We start from the raw sequence: 18385 nt of genomic DNA on the forward strand, positions 1-18385 counted from the left end.
ACGGTATTATTGCCAAAAACAGATAGGCATAGATTTTATGATTTCCGGCTCCATGATTGAAATAACCTTCAATGACCTTAAGTGCTTAGCCTATCACAATGTTAGAGAATGCAGTATAGTAATTGGAACTTCACCTAGAGTTTTCAGATTAGCTCTCTACACACCCGTTGTAACTGAGTGAATATGCAAGAAGAATAAAGTAGTTAAGCTCTGTCAAATTTATCGATTGAGTCTCATTTGTTAGAGTGTTATCCCCTGTAAATGGGGCAGAGTGTACGAAAATCACTGGAAGAAATGGAGTACCCACTTTGATCATTTCAATAATTGAGGCGATAAAAAAAATTATGGTTGATCACGATGCCTTAAAAGAAAATAATCAACAATTTATCACAAGCTAATAGTAAGAATATTGTATGCAAATCCTGCCCATTATTTGGAAAACAACTTGTAGGCAAAACAACTGACATCCTCAAGTGCTGGTCTCTCAGTCAATAGTCAGATTTTCTAAGTTTCATTATGACTGTAAAATTAATAGTGATATAATATTATTTTGAGAACATTGGCAGTTAATTGAAAGGTACAGATTCGATATGCAATCATCAGGTCAAGCCGACTCCATAACAGACATTCAAGATGGACGTATCTACCAGAATGCCCTGCAACAGCCCCGAGTCCATGGGAAGAGGTTATTCTCTCTTGTGGTCAGTTGTGATGGTGCCCCATTAATCAAATCGAGGAAATTTAGCATTTGGCCATTGATGAGCTACCTTGTTGAGTTACCACCAGTGGAAAGATACAAGTTTGAGAATCTCTTCCTTACTGGACTTTGGTTTGGTCAGTTAAAATCAAACATAATATTGTTCTTGGCAAATTTTACCTATGAAATCTCCTCTTTGGGAAAAGGCTGTGAATTTGAAGATGGAAATGGCAAGGTCATATACTCAACATGCAGTATTCAATCCGTGGTGCCAGACCTTCCAGTTAAATCCTTGCTCTTTAACATGAAACAATTCAATGGCCAGTTTGGCTGTAGCACTTGCACACATCCTGGGCGGTTTGACAACCAACTTCATGCAAGGCTGTATGAATATTCTACCTCATCTAATGTGGCTACCAGAACAGCACATGATACCAGAAGGTATGCAGAAATAGCTGAGTCAACAGGTATTCCAGTTTTTGGCATCAAAGGAAAATATATTTTTGGAGAACTAGTTGACATTCCAGACAATTTACCAATTGGTTGGATGCACTGTGTTAGTGAAGGCATCATGAAAAGACAACTTTTCAAATGATGGCTTGAACCCTGCTATGCCCTAAAAACCTTACAGCTTCCTAGGATTTGCCTCTGAGATTGATGAAATGTATCTTTCCATAAAGAAAGCCAAGAAGTATTGTTGAATTTAAACACTGGAAAGTCTCTCAATTCCGGTTGTTTGTTCTCTTTTCTGGTTTACCCTGTTTGCGTGAGGCTGCTGTTTTTGGTGAATTTGATTGTGATCACCTTTATCATTTTGCTCTCCTCTCATCTAGTCTCCAGTACTTGCACTCAGTTCCTGTTTACAAATCTAATGTGGAGAAGGCACAGATTTTCCTTGACAACTTTATCAGACTTCTTCCCAAGCTTTATGATGTAGCTGAATGTACTTACAACAGACATGCATTGATCCATTTTCCCTCACAAGTTCTGGACCATGGCTCACTGTCACTTACATCAGCTTTTGTCTTTGAAAGTTTCATTGCCCACCTTAAGAATCTTTTCACTGGAACAAGGGGGTTACCTAAACAAATTGTGAAGAACATTGGTGTCACCCAAACCTACAAAAGACATGTCTCAGAGAAATGTGAGAATACAGAAAAAGCAGCAAAGTTTGCAAAAGAGCTCCTTTATGGAAAACCTCAAAAAGATTCATGGATGGGGGTATCCTTCTGCATGAACCCTTTCATTACAAGAAGCTGTCTAAGTTTCATAACATTCTTCATTCTGCATTTAATGTTCAGCCCAACTCAGATCACCTGGTTTCCTACAGGATGACCAAAGATCATGTCATCTTCCATAGCACAATGTATCCAAGAAAGGGAAATTCATGTAGCTACCTCGTGGAGTTCATATGGAAAAGTAGTTTGTTACATTGTATGTGAAAATGTGGCATATGCATTACATGAAGAATGCAATAAAACTGGCAAAAATGTCTGCCAAGATCTACCTTTACCTCAAGATCCAGTTTTAAAGGATATTGTGGAGAGAAATTTAATAGGTGAACATTACCTTGAAGTTGAAGAAGATGGTGAACTATTAATTGTTAGTTGTCATCAAATTGTAAATAGATGTCTTTTTGTCAAAACAAGGGAAGGTAGAGGTTTCATAACAGCTCTAGATACTCCATATGAACATGATTAGACTTCAAAACTGATTAAACTGCCTTGGTGTGTAAGTGAAATAACTATAGAGTGTTGATACCTTAATTAACAATTTTTCTGAGATCTTGTAATTTTTTTGTATTAATAGAATGCTGCAAACTGACTTTTGATGACAAGATCTTGTAAGATTTTTTTAAGATCTTACAAGATTTTATCAAGATCTTTTAAGATCTTAAAATGCTACACACTGACTAAATTTGGCAAGATCTTGTAAGATTTATTTTAAGATCTTACAAGATTTTTGTTAAGATCTTTTAAGATCTTAGCAAGTTGGATACTGATTTTTTTTCTAAGATCTTGTAAGATTCTCTTAAGATCTTAGAAGATATTTTTTAAGATCTTAGAATGTTGAATATTGATTTTTTTGGACAAGATCTTGTAAGATCCTCTTAAGATGTTACAAGATTTTTACCAAGATTTTTTAAGATCTTAAGAGTTAAACAAGATCTTATTAAGATCTTAATCTTAATAAGGATCTTACAAGATTCTCGCAAGATCTTACAAGATCTTAATAAGATTTTCACCTGGGCTGTACTGCGTTCCTCCTGGAGGTTTGCACAGGTCATTTTCCTTAAAATGATGGCCGCATACGACCGTTGAAGGTTTCACGTAAAAGCCGTCTCTTCCGTGCTGCCGGTTGATTAAATTGCATCATTGATTTCGAAGCAACGGCTTGGTTGGAAACTTAAAGAAGTGAATTTTGGATGGTGTTTTGTCGCTTAGATATTCAAAATTGTTACAAGCTACCACTGAACACTGCTTCCCTCGACTTTATGTTTTCTGTGGAGCTTTGGTTCGTTCATAGTGCTTATGGAGCAAACAACAAATCTAAAACGAAACTTTCGCGTTGTTTTTTTTCAAGTGTTATACAGGGATAGCCTCGATTTCAGGTTTTACATTTGCGCCTGCAGTGCATGTACAGCGGCATTTCGCGGAACGAGCAAAGGGAGTATTCTTCAATTACCCAACACACACGATTCTTGCATGGGAAACAAACGCTGTTTCCATCACGTTATATTTCCAATCAACACATCACTCACTATAGAGGCATATAATAATAATGGTTCTGTTCTTCTTGACAATTTGAATTACAGTTACTTGATGATAATGAAACAAGATTGAACACATAATAAAATGAAACGAGATATTTTTGCATTCAATCACATTGATACTTCAATTGACGAAGCCAATCTATCAGAGATAAAATCTCTTTACAAATTTTATCATAAGAGGTGGTGGTGTTACAGAGAGACTTTTAGATGATTTAAACGGATTAATTTATCTTGCAAGCTGGGTAGTTCATCACTCATTGCGGTTGGCACAATTGTAGGTGGAATTACACTGAACCTAATTACACTTGGAGTTATTGCTGGCATGGGATTGTTATTGAAAACATTTAGTGAATACAAAAAGTTTGAACCAAAGATTGAAATGTGTAAGTACGCTTACACAAGATATCAAAAAGTATTGACCGACTTGCGTTCTTGCTAGTGAGAACAACATTTTAAGGGTGTGTAATTACCACATTCCTCCTTCGCACCACTTTTATAGAGAGTTGTGACTGCAAACTTTCCATCTACTTGGATATTTTCTCTCTTTAAAAAACTCATTCTGCTGATGTTGGTTATGCAGTGGCTGATCTCAGTATGGATAATCTTCTTTTCCTTTGATGTAATATTGTCGGGACCATGTGCTTTTCCAATGTTGACATTTTTAATCTATGTAGAAAATGCCTGTCATGGAGGGGTATCTCATCAATAGTTGGAGTAACTCTGCAAATAGAAGTTAAAGGTGAACCACTTGTCAGTTGAAAATTTAGGGCAAGCTTCTTACAGTATCAAAGAAAAAGTTTAAAGCATTTGCTTTATCTTTGTCCTCGTGAACCAAGCTGCCATGCTCGTTTTGTACAGGACCAATTTTCATACCATTTTTCTCTTTCCTGGACATCTGCTTCATGATCTTCCAGAAATGGCAGGATCCCTTTACTACATTGCTTAACTGATATTTCCAATACTCTGCTTCTGTTTTCCTCATGAGTCTACTAACTTTGTTCCTCAAAAGCATATATTTCTCCCTGTCTGCTGTGCCTCCAGTTTTTTGGGAATTGCATAGCTGTTTGTACCTCTGATTCATAAGTTTGCATATAGCACCGTTTACCCATGGTAGTGACTTTCTTCGTACCCTTACTTTTCTCTGTGTTAAAAACTCTGCTCTAATGCCTTTGTACAGGGTTTGAGCTATCCAGTAATTGTCATCAATATCATCAAATATGTTACATGCATGCCAGGTTTAATAAGGCTACTGCCTCATTAAGTTAGCTGGTTTAGTACTATTTTGTGTATGTGCAGAACTCATGCCCAGTAGTATGGGGATGGTGATGATGGGGCAGAAGGAGTGAGTGAATGCATGGGTGGTGAAGACAAGGCAGAAGGAGCTTGTGAAAGGTATGGGTGGTGATGAGGGGGCAGAGAGGCTATGTGAATGTGCATTTTTGTGCTTCACATTTTCTGACTCTGTCTCTTTGCCCCTGCTTTTGCTTGACCAACTGCAGAGAGTCTCTCTGTTTTCCATAGGAACTCAGTACCAACCTTAAACATTAAAAACATAGTCATTGATTTTGACCAAAACAGAAAGCACATAGAAAAAAAAAAAGACAATTATTGTATGTTAAGTAGTTGGTCATTATAGTAGAAGTTACTGTCAGGTAAGACTTGAGAAATTCATTACAAAAATTATGATGGTGTGATTTTAAGTCCTAAAGTGCTACTGTGACCAAAAATGCACCTTTTCTTTTCTCCTCAGAGGTTGAAAGTACTTACCTTAAGTAACAAATTTGCCAAATCTTAAGGCAAAACTTCATTTAGAAGTAATATTATTTTCCCTGTAGATTCTTGAACTAAACGGCCACCATTCTTTGAACTACAGAACTCTGTGCGAAGAAGAAGAAACTGGGTTGAGAATGGAAGTGACGTCAATGACTCAACAAACGTGGCTAATTTGGTATGTAGAGAGAGAGTTGTTTCTCTGGTTCCGCAGGAAAGAAGGAATAAAATTCGAAAGAACTGTTCCCCAGCTTTCTTTTGTGTATTTCTGGTAAAGGCATGCCTTCGTGACGTTGTCGAAGTGAGTCGATGATGTCACAACTAAAACTGCTGTAGTTTTTTTCGCAGGCTCTCCAGTGTGTTATTTGAGCAATGGTGGAAGAATTTTTAATGTCTTTGCAGTGCTGTTTTCAAGGAATAACAGTGAAATTTGTGAAATTTGAGAAACTTAATCTTATTCTTATAGTTTAGGGTCTCAATGTTAAGTTAACACCAGAAAATTGGGAAAATAAGGTGCAAAAATTTCGTCGTAGTAGCACTTTAAGGTGTAGAAAAAAGCTGAATTTTAGCTTAGTTTGGTTAACGAGATATTTGTCCATGAGTAGACTAGACATCTTTATTTATACAGGATAGCCCCTTCAGTGTAGTAAACACTGGTATCAATGGGGGTCCTGTTACCCACCCATCCCATACCCACCCATGTGCATCAGGTCATTGCTGGAAGTGGCAAAATATTATACTTAAGTCTGAGTTATGTCTAGATATAAGTATTTAATGTTATATATCTGACCTCAAGTTCCCCAAACATGGTCTTGCCCTGTGTTTCTTGGGGCAGGCTAATGGTTCCCATTGGAGCATTCAAGAACTTTGATTTTAACAATACATGAGAGAACATACCTAAAAGAAAATTATTTAGTATGATTTAGTTTTTAAGTAATGGAAATTAAATTACAGACAGCAAGTGAAAGACCATTGCTCTTCACTGGGCTTAATTTTAATCAGTTGTTTAGTACATTACAGTTATTGATTTAAAAACCGCTACATGTTAATTAAAAATTAAAAAAATGGAATAAATGAGATTGACCATAATTTGTTTTCATGCAGCACCAGGTTAATTAAACGAGGACAGTGATTTGTTTCAGACTCCAATCAAGCAGTCTGGTCCAATAAACTAAGCAAGCAATCCAACTAGTTTACGCAAATTGTATAATTTATTCCAGTATATTTTTATTCGATCTAGAGAAAGGAATGAAATGGGTTTGTATCATCACCACACTACGTCAGTTACTAAACAACGTTAAAGACAAAGACGAACCGAGGAACAGACAGGGAACGATTTATAAGATCAATTGTTCCAACTGCCAAGCCTCCTACATTGGTGAGACTGGCAGAAACCTCACAACAAGACTGACTGAACACAGACGGGCGACGAGGAAAGGTGATGTCAGCAATCACATTGCTGAACACCATCGACTTACCAACCACAACATTGACTGGGACTCTGCACAATGCCTAACCTACAGCACTGACTATTTTTAATGACTGACTCTGGAAAGCTGGTTTACTAACTTAGAACAGACTCCCCTAAACAGATGTCAACAACTACCCGCTCCATACAAACAACTCATTTACGACATAAACATCACAAATGATCGAGACAGAACGATCTCACTTTACCGACAGATCGAAACAGACCAATCACGACTGACTTACGTCACCTGAGTCTTACAGCCAATAACATCACAGCAAAACCAACCGATCATTTCACACGAACTGGAATAAGAACATTCTACTGACAACAATTATTCACTTGACTCTGATGATGACTTCCGCACAGGTTGTCGAAGCGTCAGTCATTACCACTGACAACAGTCCTTCTCAGGACGATCAGACTACACCTTCATATATTTTGAACTGCGGTATTAGATACGTATAAGATATGCATAAATAGCGCTCTCTACTGCGAGGATCGTGCATCATACGTATCTATTAACAATTTGACAAAAGAAAAATACAAAAATTGTCGCTTCCCGGAAATAGCATTGGCTAGTTGAGGTGGGAAGCGACAGGAGAGAATAGATATGATGCACGATCCTCGCAGTAGATAGCGCTATTGAAGCAATAGCAAAAATCAGACCTGCAAAAAATCAGGCCTGTACAGGACTTGAACCACTGACCTCTGCGATACTAGTGCAGCGCTCTACCATTTGAGGTAGCAAGCCAACTGGGAGCAGGCCATTAAGTTGATTGGTAATAAACCTGTGAGAGTGATGAGATACAAGGAAGTATATGAAGTTCATATATTTTGTACTGCGGTGTTAGATACATATGATGCACGATCCTCACAGTAGATAGATAGTATCCCTTTCCATCCAATATTTCCTTGTCTTTGGTTTTGTTTTCCCTAGGATGGGACTCTCTTGTGGGTTTTCCCACAAGGGGTGATGTGTATTTTGACAAGATCTTCACAAATCGGCCAGATTTATTTGCAAATTCCACTCCATACTTTGTGTCTATAAAAACAGATCACACAGCGGTCATCTTACCAGCAGGAACGAAATTAAAGCCGATCCGATCAGAGAAAACGTTTGCATTAGGGATTGTAGAAGACATCGTAAGGAGGGATTGTACTTAAAACTAGGATGTGAGAATTGTGACAGTGTCTTAAACTTCAACGATGTCGAGGAGGCAGTGAACAATTTAGAAGCAAAAATTAAACATCACATGGATGAATATATGCTGTTACGGTCGGTGCGCATTTCATCGCAAGATCTGGTGTGGATAACACCCTTAGTAAAATCGTTAATGAGGGTAAGGTGAAGAATAGCTCAAAGCAATAAAGACCGGTTGGCTGAGGTTAACAATTATAAGTGAATTGATTAGTAAGAACAGAAGAACACTCGCAAAGGCACCTGGCAGATCCAGAGAATGGTGGAAGCACCTAGATAACTTGTCCCAGCGACGCAGCATTTCTGCTAATCTTACATTGGACACTAAGTCACTGTAGGAGCTAAACGACTACTTCGCGGATTTGTGCACTGATAATGCATGTATGAAGCCTGTACCAGCTATTGTGGATAAGAGCTTAGAAGCCCCTCAAATATCAGAAAGACACGTGTAGAATTGCTTACAACATCTGAAGAAAACCACTATGGGACCAGATCTCATTCCCTTTTGGATTTGCAGGGATCACGTTGAGATCTTTACAAGTGTCATTCATAAGATCTGGAATGTTTCCTTGAAAACTGGCAAGTGGCACTCCTTGTGGAAAAGGGCCCATGTGACCCCCCTCCCTAAGGTTAACATCCCTAGGGGCAAGCAAGATTTCAGAGGAATTAAGATCACACCTGTAATTGCACGTGCGTTCGAGAAATCTGTGTATAACACCCATGCATGAAACATTGTCCAACAGCATCTGAGTTCCACACAGTTTGCTTGTAAGATGGGGGGAGTTGCACTGATGCGCTCTTGAGCATGCAGCATATCATCTACAGCTATTTAGACAAGCAAGACTGCAAAGCCGTCCAAGTGTTTGCAATGAATTTTAGCAAAGCATTTGACTGTGTCAATCATGAACTCTTGTCATCTAAGCTTGGACAGTTGCCATTGAATCCCATTATTGTGAAGTGGTATTTAAGTTTTCTCAAGAAACGCCAGCAACGAGTAGTTTATAATGATTTTAAGGGACAGTGGGATGAGGTTAATATGGGTATGACACAAGGTAGTGTCCGTGGGCCATATCTTTTTAACTTGTTTATTAATGATTTGGAGTTCAATCTAGAAGGTCGCCCAGCCTTCTTTAAGTATGTTGATGACTCTACAATTATGGTCCCTTTTTGGGGAAACGGCCAGTGTCGCACTGACTTGGTGGATCAGTTTCTTAGCTGGTCCAGCCGCAATCGCATGACATGCAATCCAACAAAATGCAATAAGATTATTTTCCACAAGAAAGGTTTCAATCAGGACATCGCGCCAGTTAGGGATATACTGCAGTGTGCAGAGTTATCCATATTAGGTACCACTTTCCAACAAAATTGTAAATATAGTAGTCACGTGCGCGCAAAGGTAATTAAGGCGAAGAGGTCATTATTCATATTAGGATCTTTACGTAAGGAAGGAACGTCCCAGGAGGAAGTAGATCACCTTTTTAATGCTATAGTTTTAAGAAATTTTTCTTATGCCCTGCCAGTTTATGGTGCCTCAGACTCCGACCTTTGTATAATACAGAGTTTTTTGGACCGGTGTTTGAAAAGGAAGTTTATGTCCAAGAATATAGATATCAGGGATTTGCTAGAGAAGACGGACAAGGCACTCTACAAAAAAAGATTGAATGACCCTGAATGCCCGTTTTTTGCAATATTTACCTAAGGAAAAGAACATGAGGTACAATCTTAGAAACACTTCAGTCTCTATCCCCAGAATCCACACTGAAGGGTTTAAGAACGTTTTTAGTAATAGAATAATTTTTAAATATGACATGTAATAGTTTCCCTTGTCAGTTTATGTTGTAACTTAGGATATGTGATTTTATCTTAAGAAATAAAGATTATGTTATGTTAATGAAAGCAGCATCTATTCCCAATGATCAAAGGTATTTAACTTGGTCTTCCACAATCGACAAGAGGTGAAATGACAATGACCAAGGGACTAGAAGAGAATCCGTGGCCTTTCAAGCTCAAGAATTTGAACACTCTAGGCAGCAGTTGAAAGATTAAACTCTTTTGAAACCCCTTCAGTAACTGTTTGAAAACATCTCTCCTTCCCACGATGTTCTTGATACTTATTTTTTTTTCAGATTTTAATTAGCTAACCGAAAACACATCTAAGCTTTCTCTAAGCACTTGCTGGAGGTCGTCCACAAACTTGACGTTCTCTGCAACCTTGGCCATAACGTGAAAGACTTTACAGCTGACAAAGCTACGGTTAGATTTTGTCGCGCAAAGAAAGCTACGTAAGCATAAGTGCCAGTTGCTCGAGATACCTGCGTGGCCTGTGCGACGAAATAACTGCACGAGATTGGCAAAGTTTCAGTTACAGCAAAATGTACGAAAAATCTAGACAGATTTAAGCTTGCATCTCGTTTAACGTTTAAAGCGACATATCAATGCCTGCAATCATCGTGTTTTATACGAACCTCGCAAACTTTTAAACACGTTCTCTTGTGATACCTACGAAAGTATTCAGTATAATTTCTAGGGAGATTTTTGCAGACAATCTGATCGATTTCTCTTACATTGTGTGCTTAGACTGAAACTTTGCAACCAGGGCAAAGCTTTGTCGCACGGCCCAAACAAACATAACAAGCAACAGAGCTTCTTGTTATATGTCCGTGTTAAAACACACAAAAGGACTCCAAAGTATACTTCACTGTGATTGGGCAGAAAAACACAAAGATTTTCGGGTACCAATCAGATGCCAGAACAACTGCGACCGTTTGGAACTAGTCTTGTGAGACAATGTCCACAGGAGCTCTTATGCCCTTAACTTGAAATCGACTCACAGCCCCTGGGTCTCTGAGGATGGACAGCTACAAGCTCAAACTTTACGACGAGGGAGCAGTCCTTTCGCTGGACAGGACTATTCAAATACTGACACCAAAGGAAGGTACAAAACACGAATTGCAAGAGTCAAAAACCGCCGAGATCGAGAGTATCACAAAACAAGAGATAGCTCCTTATGGCAGAAACGGCACTTATAAGGGAAACGAGCAAGATTCTAAGAAGGTACCCTTCCAGTCACGTGGCAAAAATTGGAAATACTGCAACTGCCACCACCCTCCAGGTAGGAGGAATTGTCCAGCTGCAACGAGATGCATTAAGTGCAACAAAATTGGACATTTTCCTGAAATATGCAGGAGTACACCTGTTAACTTGGTTAGTCAAGTTTCAGAAACTGAGGGTGATATTTGCCCCACATTTGTTGGAGGAGTTACGACGCTCAGTTCAACTTCCTTACCTCCAACACCCACCATAGAACCAGCCAGTATTCATCAAACCTCCACCTCTGACTCTGGTTGGTACATATGTCAAGCTTAAGGTTAAAGATCAGGAGCTAACATGGTGTATTGAAACTGGTGCTCAAGTATCTGTAATGCCAGAGTCCCTTTACAAGGAATCGTATGGGCCATTATCACAAGCAGACAGAGAGGTTGTTGGAGCAGGAGATGTTCCCCTTAGGACGCTTGGATTTGTGATTTGACTCTTTTCTCGCACAAAACCAGAATCCAGGAAAGAGTATACATTGTCAAAGGGGCATCCAAACTGCCTCTCGGAATACCCGCAATCTGCAGCTTTGGCCTTATTCATGAAATACCAGGAACCAACAGAGCCAATTCAGTTGAGCATACACGGTCTCCTGATTTTCCACCTCTACTGGATGTAAAGGAGAACATTGAGAAGCAGTACCCGATGCTCTTTCAGGGCCTAGGCAAACTGGAAGGTGAGTATACTATTCGTCTGAAGGATGGGGTCACACCATTTTGTCTGACTTCTCGAAGGCGGGTTCCGTGACCCCTCATGAAGAAAGTAGAGCTTGAACTATAACGCATGCCGCAACTTGACGTCATAAAACTGGTAGACGCGCCGACTGACAGGTGTTCACCCATCGTGGTAGTGCTGAAGGCAAATGGGGATGTTTGGCATGTGTAGAATTTACAAGAAACGTCTGCCCTTCTGAATATCATCAGCCCCGGAATATTTCCAAAAGAGGATGGATCAAGAGCTTTCAGGAATAGAGGGGGTGAAGTGTCGTATGGACAGTATTCTAATCATGGGAAAAGACGAAGCCCAACATGATGAGTGGCTCAGAAAAGTTCTTGATAGGCTGGTAGAGAGAGGACTTATGATCAACCGCAAGAAGTGTTTATTCTCCCAAAGCAGGCTGCAATACTTAGGCCACATCCTCGACAGTCAGGGGGTGAGGAAAGATCCCTCAAAGGTCAAAGCCATTGTGGACATGAAAGAACCCAAGGATATTGGAGACCTGAGAAGATTCTTAGGATTAGTCAATCGTCTTATGAAACTTAGCCCAAATTTGGCAGAGAAAACGAAGCCCCTTAGAGACTTGCTTAAGAAGGAAAATGCTTGGGTATGGGGCCCAGCTCAACAAGAAGCCTTCAAATGCCTGAAGACAGAAATGGCTTCGGAGACTGTACTCGCTCTGTATGACCCAGAAAAGGAAACAACTGTTTCGTGAGATGGAAGCAGTTTTGGACTTGGCACAGTCCTTATGCAAAAGCAACCATCTGGTGAACTGAAGCCAGTTGTCTACACTAGTAGGTCCATGACCATAACTGAATGTCGCTATGCCCAAATCGAAAAAGAGGCTTTGGCTATCACGTGGGCACTAGAACACTGGGCAGACTTTTTGGTCGGAATGAAATTTAAAGTACAAACTGATGACAAGCCGTTAATTCCACTGTTTTCCACGAAGCTTATCGATGAGCTCCCAGTACGCATTCAACGTTTTCGAATGAGACTCGTGAGATTCGATTTTACGATTGAACACGTTCCTGGTAAGTCCCTGTATACAGCCGACTCACTGTCCAGATCTCGGGTCAACGAAGCCCATGCATCCAAGTCATGGAATGACTTACACGATGAAGTAGAGTGCTACGTAAATGCAGTACTTGTCATGTTACCAGCATCGAATCAGCAACCAGATGAGATCTGCCGTGAACTGAACAGTGATGATACCCTCAAACTTGTGATGCAGTATGTACAGAATGGGTGGCCAGACAAGAAACGCCACATTTTTAGGCTTGTGGCACAGTATTTGAGTGAAATTGCAAACCTCCATAATGGGTTCTTGGTGCTAGCAATCTACACTCTAATTCATTTAATTAAAAAACTGTTAGCTTATTTGGAAACACCATACCATCAGCTACAGTACAAGGCAGAACTCTGTATTTACTTAGTGCTTATAGCATGTTGTGCATACCCATTCAATGTCATCAACACTCAAGAGGTATATCTCAACAGAGGTATATCTCAACATCAGGATTGGACTGCCTTAGCTTATCAGTGTGAAGTACACTAGGTTTATACCATAACTGATCACGGCAGGTACAAATGTACAGTGGTCCTTGAGACACTATTTCATGAAACTTGCAAATTAACGATTCAATATTTTCATGTGCACCACACATGTCTCTTTATTTTTTCATATAGGCATTATTTTAAGCCTTTTCCTTATCAAATTGCGTTGATGCTCTATAATTTTTCATGTATTCATTATTTTTTTAGCTTTTTGTTTATTCCCTCTAAACTAAGGCCAGATATACTGACATGCCTAAATGATGGACACCAAGGCATAACTAAGACACACGCAAATGCTGCCTCGTCAGTCTGTTGGCCGGGGATCTTTAACAACATATGCAAGGTTGTGAGTAGCTGTGCTATTTGCGAGAAGTACCAAAGGGAATGCATAGAGCCAATGAAAGGCACTGCGTTTCCTAATCGACCATGGAGTAGAGTTGACGTGGACTTCGGACAAGGCCAATCTCATTGCCGTAGATTATTTCTCTAGAGATGTATAGGTCTGCTTGGTGTCCAAAAGCGTGGACACTTGCCAGACCATCTTATAATTAAAAAAGATCCACAGCAGACATGGGATTCGGAGATCATCTTCACTGATAATGGTCCTCAGTTTAATTCACGCGAGTTTACAACCTTCTCTAATGACTGGCACTTTGAGCACATCACTTCTTCTCCAAAATATCCCCAGTCTAATGGAGGGGTCGAACGTGCCTTGCAAACCATGAAGATGATCATGAATAAGAGTAGCGACGAATACTTGGCTCTACTGACTTACAGAGATACTCCATTACACTATGGCTACTCACCAGCCCAACTCAGTATGGGCCGAAAGTTATGCACAATAATTCCTTGTCACCCCGATGAGCTGCTGCCCCAGACCCCTAACTATGACCAGGTCAAGAAGAAATAGAGAGTATAACGAACCAAAATGAAGTCCTACTACGACCACAGAAATAGAGTCATTGAAGGAGAGGAACTGTCACCTGGCGATTGTGTGTGGATCCCAGACATGAAAGTTGAGGGAACTGTGATCAAGCCACATAACGTCCAAGATCTGTAGTTATTTAGACCTCAAATGGCAAAGTGCGAAGAAAGAGGAGAATGACTTGAAGAGCACCCAAGGATACTCCTTGTTCCTCACTTACCCTTACAAGCTGCAACAGCCACTGAACCAATTATGAGACATGGCCTAGTAACAGACCTTCCTACTAACTTTGCTGCGATTCAAGACAGCCCAGTACCAGACTTTCCTGACATACCCGATGCGATCAGAGGAGCATCCCCACATTTGCCTACCCTGCCTAGGAACCAGAGAGTAGAGTACAAGTCCTCACAGATGGAAGCATGGTCGAATGGTCTCAGGCCTAGAGGAGTTATTAAAAGACCACAGAGATACGTGAAAGAATGCTAGAAACTGTTCTTAAGAACTCTTAGGACTGTTTAAATGTATTCGAGTTTAAAAGTAAAGGAGATGTAGTAACATGAAGTACTGTAAAGGCCGCTGACCGGCAAGCAGCAGAGAAGAACCTGAGAGGATTTATTAAAAGCTTGTGTTCTCACTGATCTGTGAAGTATTCGAGAGTTCTTGTACCAAACATAACAGGAAGGGAAATAGCTGGATCGCAATTATTAAACTTGGATGTTTTTGAAAGGACACAAGCACATGTAAACAAAGTCAAGAAACGCAATATGAACAAACTCCCTTGCTTTCCTGCTGCCCATTTTCAGTGACAACATTATTTTGCCTTCAAACGCTTTATTGCTGTATACTCATTGCTGCCGTCAGAAATAAAAAAGATCTCGGACAAAAGTAATGTTCAATGTTATAGTCGAGAATGTCAAGTGATAATCATGTTGTGCGAAGACGAGAAAATTTCAGCGGCTTGACACAATGATCACTGAATCATACAGTAGGAAGGATATTTGCGATGCATGAATATATCGTAAACAATGCTATGCAAATTTAGTATCTTAGATTGATTCATATCTTGCGAGCCGTGTCCAGGACTTTAATTATTCTTGTTAATATACATTATTTTTAGGCATTTTGATGCCTAAATTAAGGGGAAAATCCCCGCTTAAGTAAATCCTAGACTTTCAAAAAAGTCGTTAGCCGGATTTCATATGGCGACCTCTTGTGACTTTGTCGCTCGCGCCAAAAAAGCCAGGTCACTCCGCTCGCCAAGAAGTCGACTTGTCTGGGAAATGATCTGAAGTGCCCTGTTTATGCTTCCGAGTGTACTTTAAAAGCAATATAAATTAATTATTCAAATCGCTAAAAAAATTGGACCTGTTTGGTCGTCCAAGGAGTGATTTGAGCCTAACGAATTTTTAGGGCTGTTTTTCGCCTTTCCTGAAAATAACAGCCCACAATAAGGACGAGCTATTCCCTTAGCCGAAATGTTTAGCGGTCCTTTCAATTTTTTCCTGAAAGCGTTATCTTGGTGGGGACGTTTTGGAATTTTGTAGGGTGACATAGCATGTGTAGAAAATTATACAAATTCAAAAATGGGTTTCACAAATTTTCCTATTTTCATTTCTTTTTGTTTGTTGTTTACAAAACTGACGTTCTTACGGATACAACTAATGCTCTAACGCTCAGATGTTAACAGCTAACAGAAACTAACGGCTTTCATCCATTTAAGGGAAGGTATGATTTTTTCTAATGCCTCACCTAGCCGTTCTAATGGATACAACTAACGCTCTGATGTTCTGATGCTAACGGCTAATGGCTAACGGCTAAACTTTTAGATCTAACGCTGTGATGTTTAAAGCTCATGGTTCTGTTAACACTTCTAACGTTTCTGTGAAAAGTTTCTAACAGGTGACTGACGGAGGACTAACGGTTTTGTCCGTCTAACGGATAAGTGTTGAAGTACGTTTTCCTGTGTACGGTCACATATTTAGAGAGAAAATTACTCCCTAAATTGTACCATGCACACAAGTTCCAATAATTACTACAATTAGTAACTGATTAATAACAAATGTTGAATGAACTACTATTAATAATACTGTTTTTGAGGCGTTTAAGTGTTTTTGCGTCAGCCAAAAATAGTTTGTTGTGTGTGAATCATGCAACCAAACAAAATAGAGATTTCCTGCCTTATTATGTCAAATTTAACAAATTCTTGAATAAAGCTATGATCTCTCAACATATGATCATCCTTTGCAATTTTTACCCTGATTACCCCACAGACATGACAGACACTTTTCCAAATTCCTTAGCTGACTTTTCCCTGATGAAGAGTATACACTTCAAATTCAAAGACAAAAAAGATACAAAATCACAGCCATCGTTTCTACTCGTTTATTAATTAATATGGATAGGTTTTCAACAAATTTCCCTCCTTCATTAAAGGAAAAAATTAATATTATTGAGATCACAACTTTTCCCAAATGTGTCTTCCAGTCATCAATAATAGTAAATCGGCGTGCGAAATTATTTCATTTTTTCCTGACTTGAAATAAAATAACTCACCATCTTCTTCCTTGGGCAGGACGCCTCTTCCAATAAAGGTGGCTTTGAAAGAGATGTTGACAGTATTTCTGAAATGTGAAATGTTAAATTCCAGTCTACATTGCATGATGAAGACAAGACAAGTATTGTTTTCCTGCCTTAACTATATCAAGTCACATTTTTTGGTGTACTAACACTTTGTTGTCAGATTACAAACTTTATCAAACCCTTAATGTTAAGGATTATTATGACATATTAAATGTAAGTGATATGTTGATTTTTATTACCTTATGTTGCTAACTGAAGCTGGGGGTACATTTTTTGGTGTTTGCAACTCCTTTTCGACAGCTGCAGTCAACTCCTTGGTCTGTTTACTCAAATAACAAACATTACCTAGAATTAGTCTAGTAAGCATTAAATTGACTCCAATTACTGTTAGACTCTTGTATTTCATAAGTCACTGGGATCTTGCATGACCTACAGAAATAAATTTTCACGCATGTATCTTGCCAATTTGGCACAAATAATTGTGGCGGTTGACAAGGGACATACTCAGAGCAGTTTTCACATGATGCAGTTGACCCTTCCACTGTGGGCAAAATTGAACCACCTAAAGATGGACTCAAGAGGAATTATGTTTTAAAAGTAATAAACCCTAGCTGGAATTTACCAGTATGAAAAGGAAACAGGTGAATACATGAAAGAGTATATCTTTTAACTATGAAGAAAGACAGGTATACAGACATAACTTTCACAGCTGCTTATACATTTGCATAATGACCCTAATTTACTGTGGTCTACTGTGATGATCGATCTTGTCCTCATGAAATAGAAAGTTGACAGGACACATCTCATAAAATAACTTACCAACTGATTGAATCCACTTTTCTAGTGAAATTTTGCTCCATGTTTGTCCCATATGCCTGCTCTGTGGGAGGCCTTCTTCAGCATAAAATAACATATGCATTTGAGGTAAACATGTTCTTACCTTCATATAGGAAATTTTACTGGTAGTGTAACACTAGCAAGTGCCTTTGTGATTATATTCTCCTGATTGTCAAATTTAAATTTGAATGATCAAAACAATTAATTAAAATATGTCCCAAGTAACATTTGCACAAAGCGGATTCTTACTACAGGCTAATTTATTTTAATTATTTTATCATAGTATTTTAGTGATGTACTATATTGTAAATCAATTCTTCTTTTTTAGTTTCCATTAAATTTTTTCCTTTGGGTTGTACGTCTAATTTCCTACTAAGAAAAATATTGGACCTGCCTCAATGACAGTAAGAATATAAATTGAAGGGCAAAATAGCCCCCACCCAAAAAAAAAAGATTGTGGTAGGTTTACTTTTCAATTACACAAACAAATTAAATATGGCATGTAAAATGCCAATCTGTCTGTTCCCTAGTGTTGTTCGTGTGAAACTTCCTTACTTTACAAAATTCCTACCTTAAAATATTTTTGAGCGGCTGTGAGGACTTTTCCAGTGGGCGCCAATAACTCTTCGGCAGTAAAGCTCTTTGCTGCTGGTTTTTCTTCTGATGGTTGCAATTGGGCGGGTGAAACCCAGATGGATGCGCCCTGTCCCACTTCCCTTTCTTGGGTTGGGATCATATTCACTTGAGAAATCAGCATTTGCTGCTTT

The 18385-nt window shown here is 39.1% G+C and overlaps 1 pseudogene; it reads left to right on the top strand.

Moving 5' to 3' along the window:
• The window catches only part of LOC148723401 (uncharacterized), a 2860-nt pseudogene extending 88 nt beyond the window's left edge, over window positions 1–2772 (top strand).
• The last annotated feature ends 15613 nt before the right edge of the window (window positions 2773–18385 follow it).

The sequence above is a fragment of the Stylophora pistillata genome, chromosome 9, assembly GCF_964205215.1.
Source record: "Stylophora pistillata chromosome 9, jaStyPist1.2, whole genome shotgun sequence".
NCBI lineage: Eukaryota > Metazoa > Cnidaria > Anthozoa > Scleractinia > Pocilloporidae > Stylophora > Stylophora pistillata.